This window comes from Erpetoichthys calabaricus, chromosome 6 (genome assembly GCF_900747795.2).
Source record: "Erpetoichthys calabaricus chromosome 6, fErpCal1.3, whole genome shotgun sequence".
In the NCBI taxonomy this organism is placed as follows: domain Eukaryota; kingdom Metazoa; phylum Chordata; class Cladistia; order Polypteriformes; family Polypteridae; genus Erpetoichthys; species Erpetoichthys calabaricus.
In genome coordinates, this window is record NC_041399.2 from 168,097,112 (window position 1) to 168,109,387 (window position 12,276).

General features: G+C 36.3%; 2 protein-coding genes across 6 annotated transcripts in view; one reads left to right on the forward strand and one right to left on the reverse strand.

Annotated features, from left to right (window-relative positions):
* Positions 1 to 12,276, reverse strand: part of pitrm1 (pitrilysin metallopeptidase 1) — an 827,899-nt gene that overhangs the window by 651,137 nt on the left and 164,486 nt on the right. The gene's annotated exons all lie outside the window — the stretch shown is intronic.
* Positions 1 to 12,276, forward strand: part of pfkpa (phosphofructokinase, platelet a) — a 116,480-nt gene that overhangs the window by 11,245 nt on the left and 92,959 nt on the right. The gene's annotated exons all lie outside the window — the stretch shown is intronic.

Here is a 12,276-nt window from a genome sequence, read left to right on the forward strand (position 1 = left end):
TCCTGTCTTCATTTTTCTCCCTTTTATCCATATAGTTTTCACATAAGATAGATAATGAGTAGATGTATTTATATACTGTAGGTTTATAAGGTCATTATTGAGCTGTATATTTGTCCTATAATGGATAGGTAGGTAGACTGTTCACTATGAGTTCATGTACCATGTTCATTGCTACTTGCTCCAGCTATCCTGTAATGAATAATAGAGTAAATCAGATAATGAAAATGTATTGGAGTATTTCACTTGTTTGTGTAGCACGGTACATACATATTCAATATACACATTGATCCATTCATAATGAAATCACTTAATCTCATTTGTGGTCATAGGGAGCAAAGTGCATTTATGTCATTAAGTGTTGTGATCTGTTCACTGAAGTTCTGCTTCAGTATTATATATTGTTCAGGGTGTGGTGTAACATGCCATGAGTTTGCTCAGTGTTGGCTCATTTTGTAGCAAATTAAAGCAGTAATGTATTCAGAATTAGAGTTGTGATTCTTGGTTTAACTTAGTCATTTTGTGGGATTCATGAGTTTAATGTGCATCCTTCCTCTAGAGAGTCACTGTCTTGTATGATTTCCCAGCTAAAGCTAGTTAGAATTAGGCCTGGGATTTTTTCTCCTACTTTGGTGTTAGTTGTACTTGTATTTAGCCAGAGTCACAGGTCACCACAAACGTCCCCCAGTTCTGTACTTTACTATGTTACAGTAATATTTAAATGCTTGAGATATTAAAGGAATCACTTTATTGCCTGTCCAGTCATAACATTAATGAGAATCTTAACGGTACAATATATTTATTTTCTCTAGTACTAGAGGAAATTATGCTCACAGCTTTACAGTATTTACTTCTACAATATTCACTACAATTTTGTTTTATATTAGTAAATGATATTTCCCTTTTTTCCATACCGCTTGCTAAAATGGCTCATGTTTCCCTGTGCCTTCTGGATTAATTTATCCCAGCACAATATGAAGCTTACCAGAAATAGTAAAGTGCACTGATTTCTGCTGATATTCTTTATCATCAGCAGCAGTCTCCTAAAATAATTTTATTCAGTTTCTGTTGCAGCACACCAACCAAGGGTCATGGGGGGAAAAAAAGCTTTTAATAGACACTTTTTTCCCAAGTGTCAGCTGGAGTTGCATGCACAGAATATACAGTACAGCAGTAGAGTTTTGCCGGATTCCAATTAATAGTAGCAGATGTTTCTGATATTATGAACCATTTTCTTCTTTCTAATATGATACTCACATATTCTGTAGTCTGATGTGTGTCAGTTTTCCTCTGACGTTTTAATTATAGGACCACTTTTTAACAGAATATAATACAACCCACAAGTTTGTAGGTGTACAGCAACAACATTTAATTAAGAATAATTTGAACAATTTCACTGATTTAATTCTATAAAGACATGTTTCTTCTCAGACATTTAGTATTGTCTGACAGCAACTATCAGTACAAGATATCAGATGGTACTAGAATTCTTAATATGTTTTTAATATGTTTCAGAGGCTAATATTCCCAGCGCTTGTTTCATTTTAAGTGTAAGGCTGCTAGGTCTGATTAGTGAATCTTGCAAGCTCTCTCAGCATTTACAAGGTGTGTGCCACAAAAACAGCCATTTTCTGCAAATTTTGTTTGTGTGTACTCCCTGTGAAGAGCCAAATCACTAGTTTAGCTTGAATTTTCACAGTACTGCCCCATTAGTGAGTGACATATTTCATACCTCCAAGGGTGTGATTTAAATTTCAGACTTCACTGCCTGGTGACATGTTTAAATGTTAATTGTCCATTCTGCCCATGCCCATGTGGGTTTTTGCCTTGTACTTTGTTGCCTCCCCATCCCACACAGGGGCATGAGCACACAAATTTGTGGCCCCACATGGTGTGTGCATACATTAGATAGATAGATAGATAGATAGATAGATAGATAGATAGATAGACAGACAGACAGACAGACAGACAGACAGACAGACAGACAGACAGACAGACAGATAGATAGATAGATAGATAGATAGATAGATAGATAGATAGATAGATAGATAGATAGATAGATAGATACTTTATTAATCCCAATGGGAAATTCATAAATTCTACATTAGCTCAATAACAGATTGTTTTCTGCATTGTACCTGGCGCTGCAAGAGTGGGAGTCTACCCTATGTAACTCTGTAATGCAAAAAGTAATTTATATGATAATTATTATACAGTTGGTCTGGTACTGGGCATGTTTCACCAAAAGAATTTTGTGCAGCAAAGCAAACTTTCATCCTGTATTATTATGAAGTGAGACAATTTCATTGGTAGCCTTTGATGTATTATTATATTTAGGCTGTGTTTAACATCTTAATAATCAGAGCCATTCTAACTGTTTAAAAGAAAGAATGTAGCTTTTATTTATTCTTTCACAGTGTTATACACTATATGCTGTAATGGTGTTCAACTTGCCAGCCTGTTACCAATACTTCACCTCCAAATAACACTAATGAGGTTTGAATTTTGAATACACTAAAGAATATATTATTTAATTCAGATCATTAAGTTGTGTATATCTACACTGCAATGGTTTGCTAAGGATCACTGTCATTTATTTATGAAAAGTTATTTAGAACATTTTTTTTATTTACAGTATCATAGAAAAGTAAAAATAAAAAAATGTTGACACTTCAGAAAATGGTGCAGAATATGATATTTAAAGGAATACTCCACTTAGAATTGATATTTTTATATGTTGTATACCTCATGTAGTTTGAGGTTGTGGCCAAGAAATATTTTTAATCTCACATTTTTGTGGGGAGACAGTAAATAGCAAAGATTCTTACAGAAGAGGACCCAGGAATCACCAAGGTTGGACAACGGAAAGCAATGTGAAAATATGCATAGAAAAAAAGAAAAAAAATTCTAATGTAGTTTGTGTCTCATAATCTACGTGTCTCTTATCCACTTATAGTATATGCTGAAAACGTGCAAAATGCAGTTTTTGCTAAAATATTATTAATACTTACTTTTCGAAGGTGCAGCTCACAATATAAACAGGAAAGGCACATTTCCATAATACTATGCTTTTGAATTGAAGACAGGATTCTTGATCAATGAATTACAGGGAGAGGCGGATTTTCAGTAAAATATCAATTTTGGCTGGAGTATTTCTTTTAAAAGTCTTTTTTGTCTGTTGTAATATTTTTGTTACCATAGTACATGGATCAAGAAAGTTGTGCATTTCATTTCCCATACCCTTCCACCCTTAAGATGAATACATTTTAATTTCTGGTACTTCCGGCCCACCACCAACAAAGAATGCCCTTCCTGCTTTTATAAAAAAACTTAATTTATAGGGAACTTCATGTGAACTACATGATATATTTAGGAATAGCATCTGGAAATAATTAATGTACATTTACAGATGTAATCTGGTTAGCAGACTGCTTTGCAAATGGTGAACAATAAACACATAGGGGTAACATTCTAGCCTAATACTGTAATAAAACACGTTTTGAAAATCATTCTTTACATGCTGTTGTTCTCAATGAACATTTTAAGATGGTAGATTTTCAAGAGTTTAACATTGACTGTTTACGTTATTGGAAATTAAGTTGTAGCAACATGCTTGTTAACAGTGAACCGAGAGGGAGCTGTAGGAAGCTTTAGCTACGTGTCCCAATCATGAAAATATTGTTGACAATTAATTGTTATAAAAATGATTGAGATTAACAATTTAATTGTTATATGTCTTTTGCCACTGTAACTCGAATAGTACAAATCTTGTGATGTTATAATGAGGTACATGTACCTGATGAAGAAGAGAATATTTACTGATATCGAACTTCAGAACATAAATAGATAAATACTTTGGAGCATACATCCACACTGGAGATCATCTTGGCCTGTTCTGTCTCAAGCTTCTGCCAAACTGTGTCCAATATTTCACAATCTTCTGCCCTGTATGTAAATCTTCATAGCTCCTGAGTCCTTCCTTCTCAGCTACTTTGACACCTGCACACATCTCTTGTCATTCACCCCAGGGTCCTCCTTAAGCAGAATGCTCCTCATGTTAGTCTTCTGCAGCTGAGAACATCACAAGGTGAGAATGCCAGGTAAAAAAACAAATTTTAAAATGTTCTAGAATCTGATGTTGACACTGAAAACTTTAGTAGCAAACTTTAGTAGCATCCCAACGGCAAGTAAAAAACATCAAACGCTAATAAAATTACTACCAAGTGTTCTTAAAGATCCATGAACACTTTGTTAGAAAATGTTGAAAGATCGGTCAAGGTCATAGATTTGTTTAGTATGGACAAGTCGCAGACTCAACAGGGTGATGATTCTCCAGTCAAGCAGCTTTGTTGGTGATTGGTATGACAAATATTGAAAGAAATAGCTGGTAGATAGATAGATAGATAGATAGATAGATAGATAGATAGATAGATAGATAGATAGATAGATAGATAGATAGATAGATAGATAGATAGATAGATAGATAGATAGATACTTTATTAATCCCAAGGGGAAATTCACATACTCCAGCAGCAGCATACTGATAAAAACAATATTAAATTAAAGAGTGATAAAAATGCAGGTATAACAGACAGGCAATATCTTTGTATAATGTTTAACCCCCCCAGGTGGAAATGAAGAGTCGCATAGTGTGGGGGAGGAACGATCTCCTCAGTCTGTCAGTGGAGCAGGACATTGACAGCAGTCTATCGCTAAAGCTGCTTCTCTGTCTGGAGATGATACTGTTTAGTGGATGCAGTGGATTCTCCATGATTGACAGGAGCCTGCTCAGCTCCCGTCGCTCTGCCACGGATGTCAAACTGTACAGATCCGTGCCTACAATAGAGCCTGCCTTCCTTACCAGTTTGTCCAGGCGTGAGGAGTCCCTCTTCTTTATGCTGCTTCCCCAGCACACCACCGCGTAGAAGAGGGCACTTGCCACAACTGTCTGATAGAACATCTGCAGCATCTTATTGCAGATGTTGAAGGACGCCAGCCTTCTAAGGAAGTATAGTCGGCTCTGTCCTCTCTTGCAATATATCCAATTTATCATCCAGCTGCACTCCCAGGTATTTATAGGTCTGCGCCCTCTGCACACAGTCACCTCTGATGATCATGGGGTCCATGAGGGGCCTGGTCCTCCTAAAATCCACCACCAGCTCCTTGGTTTTGCTGGTGTTCAGTTGTAGGTGGTTTGAGTCGCACCATTTAACAAAGTCCTTGATTAGGTTCCTATACTCCTCCTTCTGCCCACTCCTGATGCAGCCCATGATAGCAGTGTCGTCAGCAAACTTTTGCAAGTGGCAGGACTCCGAGTTGTATTGGAAGTCCAGTGTATATAGGCTGAACAGGACCGGAGAAAGTACAGTCCCCTGCGGTGGTCCTGTGCTGCTGACCACAATGTCAGACGTGCAGTTGCCATGACGCACATACTGAGGTCTGTCTGTAAGATAGTCCACGATCCATGCCACCAGGTATGAATCTACTCCCATCTCTATCAGCTTGTCCCTAAGGAGCAGAGGTTGGATGTTTAAACTTTTGGTAGTGTGGTTTCAAGAGTGTGTCCTCATCTTTAAGATTTCTTTCTCATTCTTCCATTTTTGCCTATTGTATCTGTGATGATCTGCTAAAAGAAGCAGTAGCACTGCAGACATGAAAGCAGATGTAATGTGACTTGTGACACTTGAATGTAAAATTGTGAATTCAAATGACTATGTGAAATTATCACGATCAGATAAAATAATAGCAATCAAGCAATTGTACAGTATAATAATTGCAGCAACCTTAGCTTTGGCACCTGTAAGGACTCAGCTTTGATCAGGCCACATTAAAAACATACTTCTTAACACTTGTCATTTTCTTCTGTTCAAGACAAGAGATTATGTTAAAACTTTTTTTGTCTTAATTTTGATATACACTGCAGAAATTGGTGGAAATTCAGAATAAATCATAGCAAGATTCTGGTTTTACAATTGACCAAAAGAGCTGTAAGAAACTTTAGCACTGCTTAGAGCTACACTTTGTTTATTCCTTCATACAAATGTACTGTATTTCTTAACACTAAGTACTGGTTTTGTTCTGCTCTGTAGTTTTATGTTTACTGTAATGCTCCGTCCATTTCCTCTAGTGTTACAGATAAGTACAGTAGATGTTTTTCCAGTTTTTCATGTTCTTTGGCTTCTAGGAAATCTTATACTTGAGAGTTAAACTGACTTGGTATGCCATGTCCTTTATCAGTTTAGATGCCCTTTGAATGTGTGTAAAGATGTTTTCTCCATTAGCAGAGTTACTATATTCATATCCAAAGCTGAATAAGATTATATTTAAATAGTCTTATGATTTTTTGTCCAGTTTGACATGAATTTGTTTTTAATACATACTCATTTAAAGTGCATTTAATAATACATTCATTGTGCCATTATATTTTTATCCATTTAAAAACTAGCAAAATTAATCTGTAAAAATGACCCTTTACTGCGGTGGGTTGGCGCCCTGCCTGGGGTTTATTTCCTGCCTTGCGCCCTGTGTTGGCTGAGATTGGCTCCAGCAGACCCCCCCGTGACCCTGTAGTTAGGATATAGCGGGTTGGATAATGGATGGATGGATGGATGGAAATTACCCTTTATTATTAGTTTTTTCTACCATTCGCTTCTTGAACTTGCATAATCCTTTTGTAGTGTTCCAGAATGCAATAGATTGTCTTAACAGCATTGTTGTTTGAGTCCATACTCCTTCATACCTGGGAATTTACAGTACCAGTTAAGATTAAGCACTTCCTTGGTACAGAGTACTTCAGAGGATATCCATGATGAAACAAAGGCCAGGATTGCAAATTAAGGCCTTTATTTTATAGGCAGTGACAAAATAGAGTATGTATAGGTTATTTGTTAATATGAGATCACTTTACCTACTATTAGTGCTTGATGAAGACAATACTCTATGTTTAACTATACACTTTTTAAGGAGGTTTAAATTTTCCATTTCAAAGTAACCATTTTTTATTTTGGGGCCAATTGTATAGAACAGTAGCTTCCAGGTTCCATCCTGGGTCCCTCTGTGGCTACAGGTTTTTATTCCAACCAATTTCACAATCAGTCCCTCATTCCTCTCTTTAATTGATGTAATTGTTTAGTTCTTTTATCAATCTCAGAAGTATTTGCATTTTTGCCTAAACTTTAAATGCCTATTCACCCTTTTCTACTCCCTTAATTGTATCCAAATGCTGAGAACACTGAATGTTAAAATGGAGCAAGTACCTCAGTGGTATATTCACTTGTCTGCTCATGTGTAAGAAATATAAAAATATCAATGAAGTATTTTGCTCACCTTAATTCTTTACATGTATGTCTGCTAATCATCAGCATTTGGATACAATTAAGGCAGCAAGCTCTACAGTAAAGGGTAAAATAAACATGAAGCATTTCAAGCTATGGCAAAGAATATAAGTATTTATGAATTTCTTGGAAATATTTTTGTCCCAAATAACAATGTAATGAAATCAATTAAAAGTAAGAATGACATACGTATTCTGAAATTGTTTGGCATAAAAACCTGCATCCATGGGGGTCCCCAGTGTTGAAATTTATAACCACTGGTATAGAATGAATATATTTTATTACTGACTTATTTTTTGAATTTACTGCATAGAAAATGCAAGGTCAGCTGATACAGCACAAGTTTTCATTGTGATAAATGTGATTTCTTGTAGTTGCCTAGAATATGTATTTTTTGACAAAAGGTTTTACTTTTACAGATAGCTGAGCCATAAGTAAGGTCTTGTTATTGTTATTGTATCTGTTTTTTTCCTGCTTTATTAATTCTTTTAGAACAGTTGTGACAAGAACAGGGTCATTCATCCGAAATCTTGCTCCATTTAAAGTGGACAGAGCTGCAGTCTTTAAATGAGCTGGACAATTAATGCTAAGATAATGAGCTCAGTTATTTTACAGTCCCACTCTCTTGTTTTATAGCCCTGTATTTCAACAGCACTCTAAAAGATGACTGTGCTATAGTCACCCTTACACTGTTACACGCATACAAGTATATATTGAAAATTGTGTTTTCATTAGTAGTGGTTGTCTTCTGCTTTAACTAAACAACATACCTGATGATCTGTTTAAGTGATACAGTGAATTTAAAGATGCATACTAAACTGTTACACAGCATGTAAGTAGCACAAATAGCAAATAGCAAGGGAGGTAATCTAAACATGATACGATCATATCATGTGGAACATACCATTGTCATCTGGCGGTTGAAGCATTTAACTCCTGCTTGCCCACCTTGCTTTAGTATGGAAATTGCACATTCAGTTGTGAAAATGAAAATTTACATTGTTATCTGGTCTTTTTAAATATTAGAATAGACAAAGCTCTTAAGAGATCGGTGTCTACGTACAGGCTTTAACCTCTAGACCTGCAAATATTGTAAATGAACAAGCAGAAGGAAATGGGCAGCTTTCTGTAAAGCAGCTTATTTTTAGGCGGCTTTTTAGGTTAGGGTTTAACTCAATACTTGTCATGTTCTGGTCTTTATGTAGAGCATGGACAGCATTAGGGAGCTGAACAAAGTCATGTTGGTGTCCCTTTCTAAGGAGGGAGATGGCTACTGTTTTCTTATTTTCCCATTGTCCTTTTATGTATATTCACTTGCATTATACTGTAGTCTTTATTTTAAATGAAATGTCTTCAAAATCCAGTATCTTCAAATTGTGTCTGATTTTTTATTTTATGACTTGCATTATTGATTGATGAAATGTGAATATTTCTTGACTATGTAAAAATGGTGATAATGCAAAGTAAAAAATGTAAATACTGCTTATGATGGTTTCTAATTAACATTAGTATAAGTATTACTTTATTTATTATTCTACAACTTAGTATTCTACTTATTATTGCGTAATGCTGCATATAGTTTAGCAGCTGCATGTTAAACACAACTTCACTTATTTATATAGCACATTTCATAAATTAATAAAGGAAAGTCATAAATAAATACATAATATTTAAGTAAGCAATGTCATCTATCCATTATCCAACCCGCTATATCCCAACTACAGGGTCACGGGGGTCTGCTGGAGCCAATCCCAGCCAACACAGGGTGCAAGGCATGAAACAAACCCCGGGCAGGGCGCCAGCCCACCGCATGGCACACACACCCACACACCAAGCACACACTAGGGACAATTTAGATCACCAAAACACCTAACCTGCATGTCTTTGGACTGTGGGAGGAAACAGGAGTACCCGAAGGAAACCCACATAGACACGGGGAGAACATGCAAACTCCACGCAGGGAGGACCTGGGAAGCAAACCCAGGTCTACTTACTGCGAGGCAGCAGCGCTACTTACTGTGCCACCCAGTAAGCAGTACAAATGAAAAAAATGGAAGAAAGAATCTCTAACAATTATGTGTAACTTAAGTTGCTATTAAACATATCAGCATTGTTTACATTTCAGAGCTTTAAATTTTCAAGTTTCTTGTTTAGTTTGCATTAGTTAGGACACAAGACAAGGAATCATACATTTATACATTTAATTTTTTAGGATATAAAAAACAGTAGAGGTTCTTTAAATATTAAAACCACATTTCTCACATCTTGCATGGTTTTTTTCCAGTAGTCTCTAAACTACATGTGCAGTACCAAAAATGGAAGTGTAGCTGTTGGGATTTATCCACTAGTAGGTTGTGTTGAAAACCATAGTGGATGTGCCAAGGCAGTTTTTTTTTATTTTCCTTTTCTAACTGTATTATTAAATAACTGTTTCTATGGAAACACTTTTAGTACATTTCTTGTTTTCAAAGGCTGTATTAAATGAGCCTGCAGATTCTTTTCATTTATATATTTCAGGAGCTCGTTAGAGGGGAAGGGAAGCTGAATGTTTCATTTTTATACCACTTATTTCACTGTGTTGATAAAAAGGGATTTTAGAAAAAAATAATAGACGTAACGAGACAGGGAGTACACCTTGTAAAGGCACCGCTTCTGAATAATAAGCACCTTATGTCCAAAGATGAATGCTGTAAAGATAAGAGCAAAGGATTGCGTAAGCTGTGGTTCAGTAACCCAGAATTGGAATATTGATAGTAAATACAGGGCTTGCTTACTTAAACGAGTACTGTCATATTTTTCTCCTGTGGGAAGCACAAATCCTGGAGATCTGAAAGCATCAGTTGCAAGGCAGGAATCAACCCAGTTAGTCTGTTTCATGAAACACTCACACAAACACCCATGCTCACTCAAACTGGACCAATTTAGCATTTCTTGTAAAGTTAAACTGCATGTCTTTGGGGTGTGGGAGGATAATCAGCATACCCAGAGGAAAAATCCCTTAAGGAGAAAGTGCTAACTACTCATTATCAGCAATTCTGAGAAGTAAAAACATAACATTATGAATCCTACTTAATCCAATTCAGGGTCACTCACACACAGACCTGACTCACATTCACACAAGAGGAGACTGGCATCACCAGCTGAAGTAGGGGAGGACATACAGTTTCCACACAGACGAAATCCAGGCATAGGCACTGGAGACTGAGTCTGTGAGACAGTAGTGCTTAGTTACATAGAAGTAATATTGTAAGTTCATCTACCTCATTGATTAAAGCACAGAAGCCCCATCTTTCATTTTATTTTATTCAAAGTGACATTTTGAGTTTCTTGCATCTCGTCTTATTTGTAACTTATTTGAGCTCTCGCACACAGTTAGTATTATATAAATATTCTGTCATTCATTTTATTTTCTAAATCATCTTATTGCAGTTCATTGTTACTGTGAGGTGGGGCTATTCATTTTAGCACTGGATGCAAAGCAGAAACCAGCCTCTGGAGAGTCAGCCCCTCATCACAGGGCACATTATACTCGGATATACACATTCTTTCATACTAGGTCAGTTCAGACTGACCGGTCGTTGGGATATGGGAAAAAATGAATGCCTGGAGAAAATCATGGGAACACAGAAACTGAGGAAACTGAGAGGAGGCACTGCTAACCACTACATCACAAGCTACTCTATAATACATTTTCAGTGCCTAAAGTTATTATTTTATATCAAGCTTTCTGCGAACACTTCCATTTTATTGCTTGTAAACTACAGCAATCCGGGGTAGCATGTTACAACATGATTTTTATTCTGTTAACTTGGTAGCTATTGAAAATTCTTTGTTGTGTCTCATTTGCTTATTACAGTACTAGAGTAAGAAAGTCAAATAAGAAAGAAAAGGCCAGTGTTTTGTTGTTGGTGACTGGCCAGGCTTTACTTGAGTAAATCAGAGTAGGATTATAAAGTCAAACCCTGTTTGTTGTGTTTAATGGAAAACCTGTTTGAACATGTAAAGAATTACTCTGATGCGTAAACTCTGTGCATTAGTTTCACTAAACTGTACCTCAGGCCTTTGGGATTATGAAACAGTGCAGTTATGCCAGTGCCTGAAATATCCTTGCCTTGTAATAATTTTTAAGGATTGTGTATTATATTTATTGATTTGTGGAGTAATTTTGATGTTCTCAGTTTATTTTTTTAGATCAGATAATACTAGATTTTATCAAGGAGGCTGATTGTAGTGATTTTTTTATGTTTGTGAATAACTTACTAAGGTTTTTCTCTCACCAATCCATCTATCCATTTTTTCTGCCTCCTTTTTTCATTAGTTTCATGGAAATACAGCTTCACTGGGCAACAGGGGCAAAAATCGTAATTATTTTTAAAATAATGTTTTTATGCCTAACTCTTCATTAACCTGTAAGGAAAACCTGGAGGTTGGTGGCAGGATTGGCAGTCCAGCCACTTTGAAAAACCTCACACAGTTTCATTCCATTCAAACTAGTGTGTCACTCGTTGCACGGCTGTGCTCGGGTCCTAATTTATGATCCTGAGGTTGTGTGGTGAGTGGAGCAAATCACTGTATCAGCGCATGCTCCCAACCTCTCTCTCTCTCTCTTTATTATTGTGATTAAATTACTTCTGTGCAAATAATAAAGCAAAGGAACAATATTTTCATTAAGCAAATATTTTTTTTCATTGCTTCTTGGCAGTTGAGTGGTTCATGCTGCAGCCTCTCAGCATCCAAATTCTGGGGTCAGATCCCTGCAACTTTTCCCCATATATGCATGGATTTTTCTTCAAGCGTTCTGGTTTTCCTCCAGCATTCCAGAATTTTGTGTTTATTACACTAGTGATAATGAAGTATTTCCTGATATTACTGAGATAGATCCTGTTGCCCCAGGACCACAAATTACATTAAACAGGTGTGAGAATGTTGTTACTACTTTCCTTTA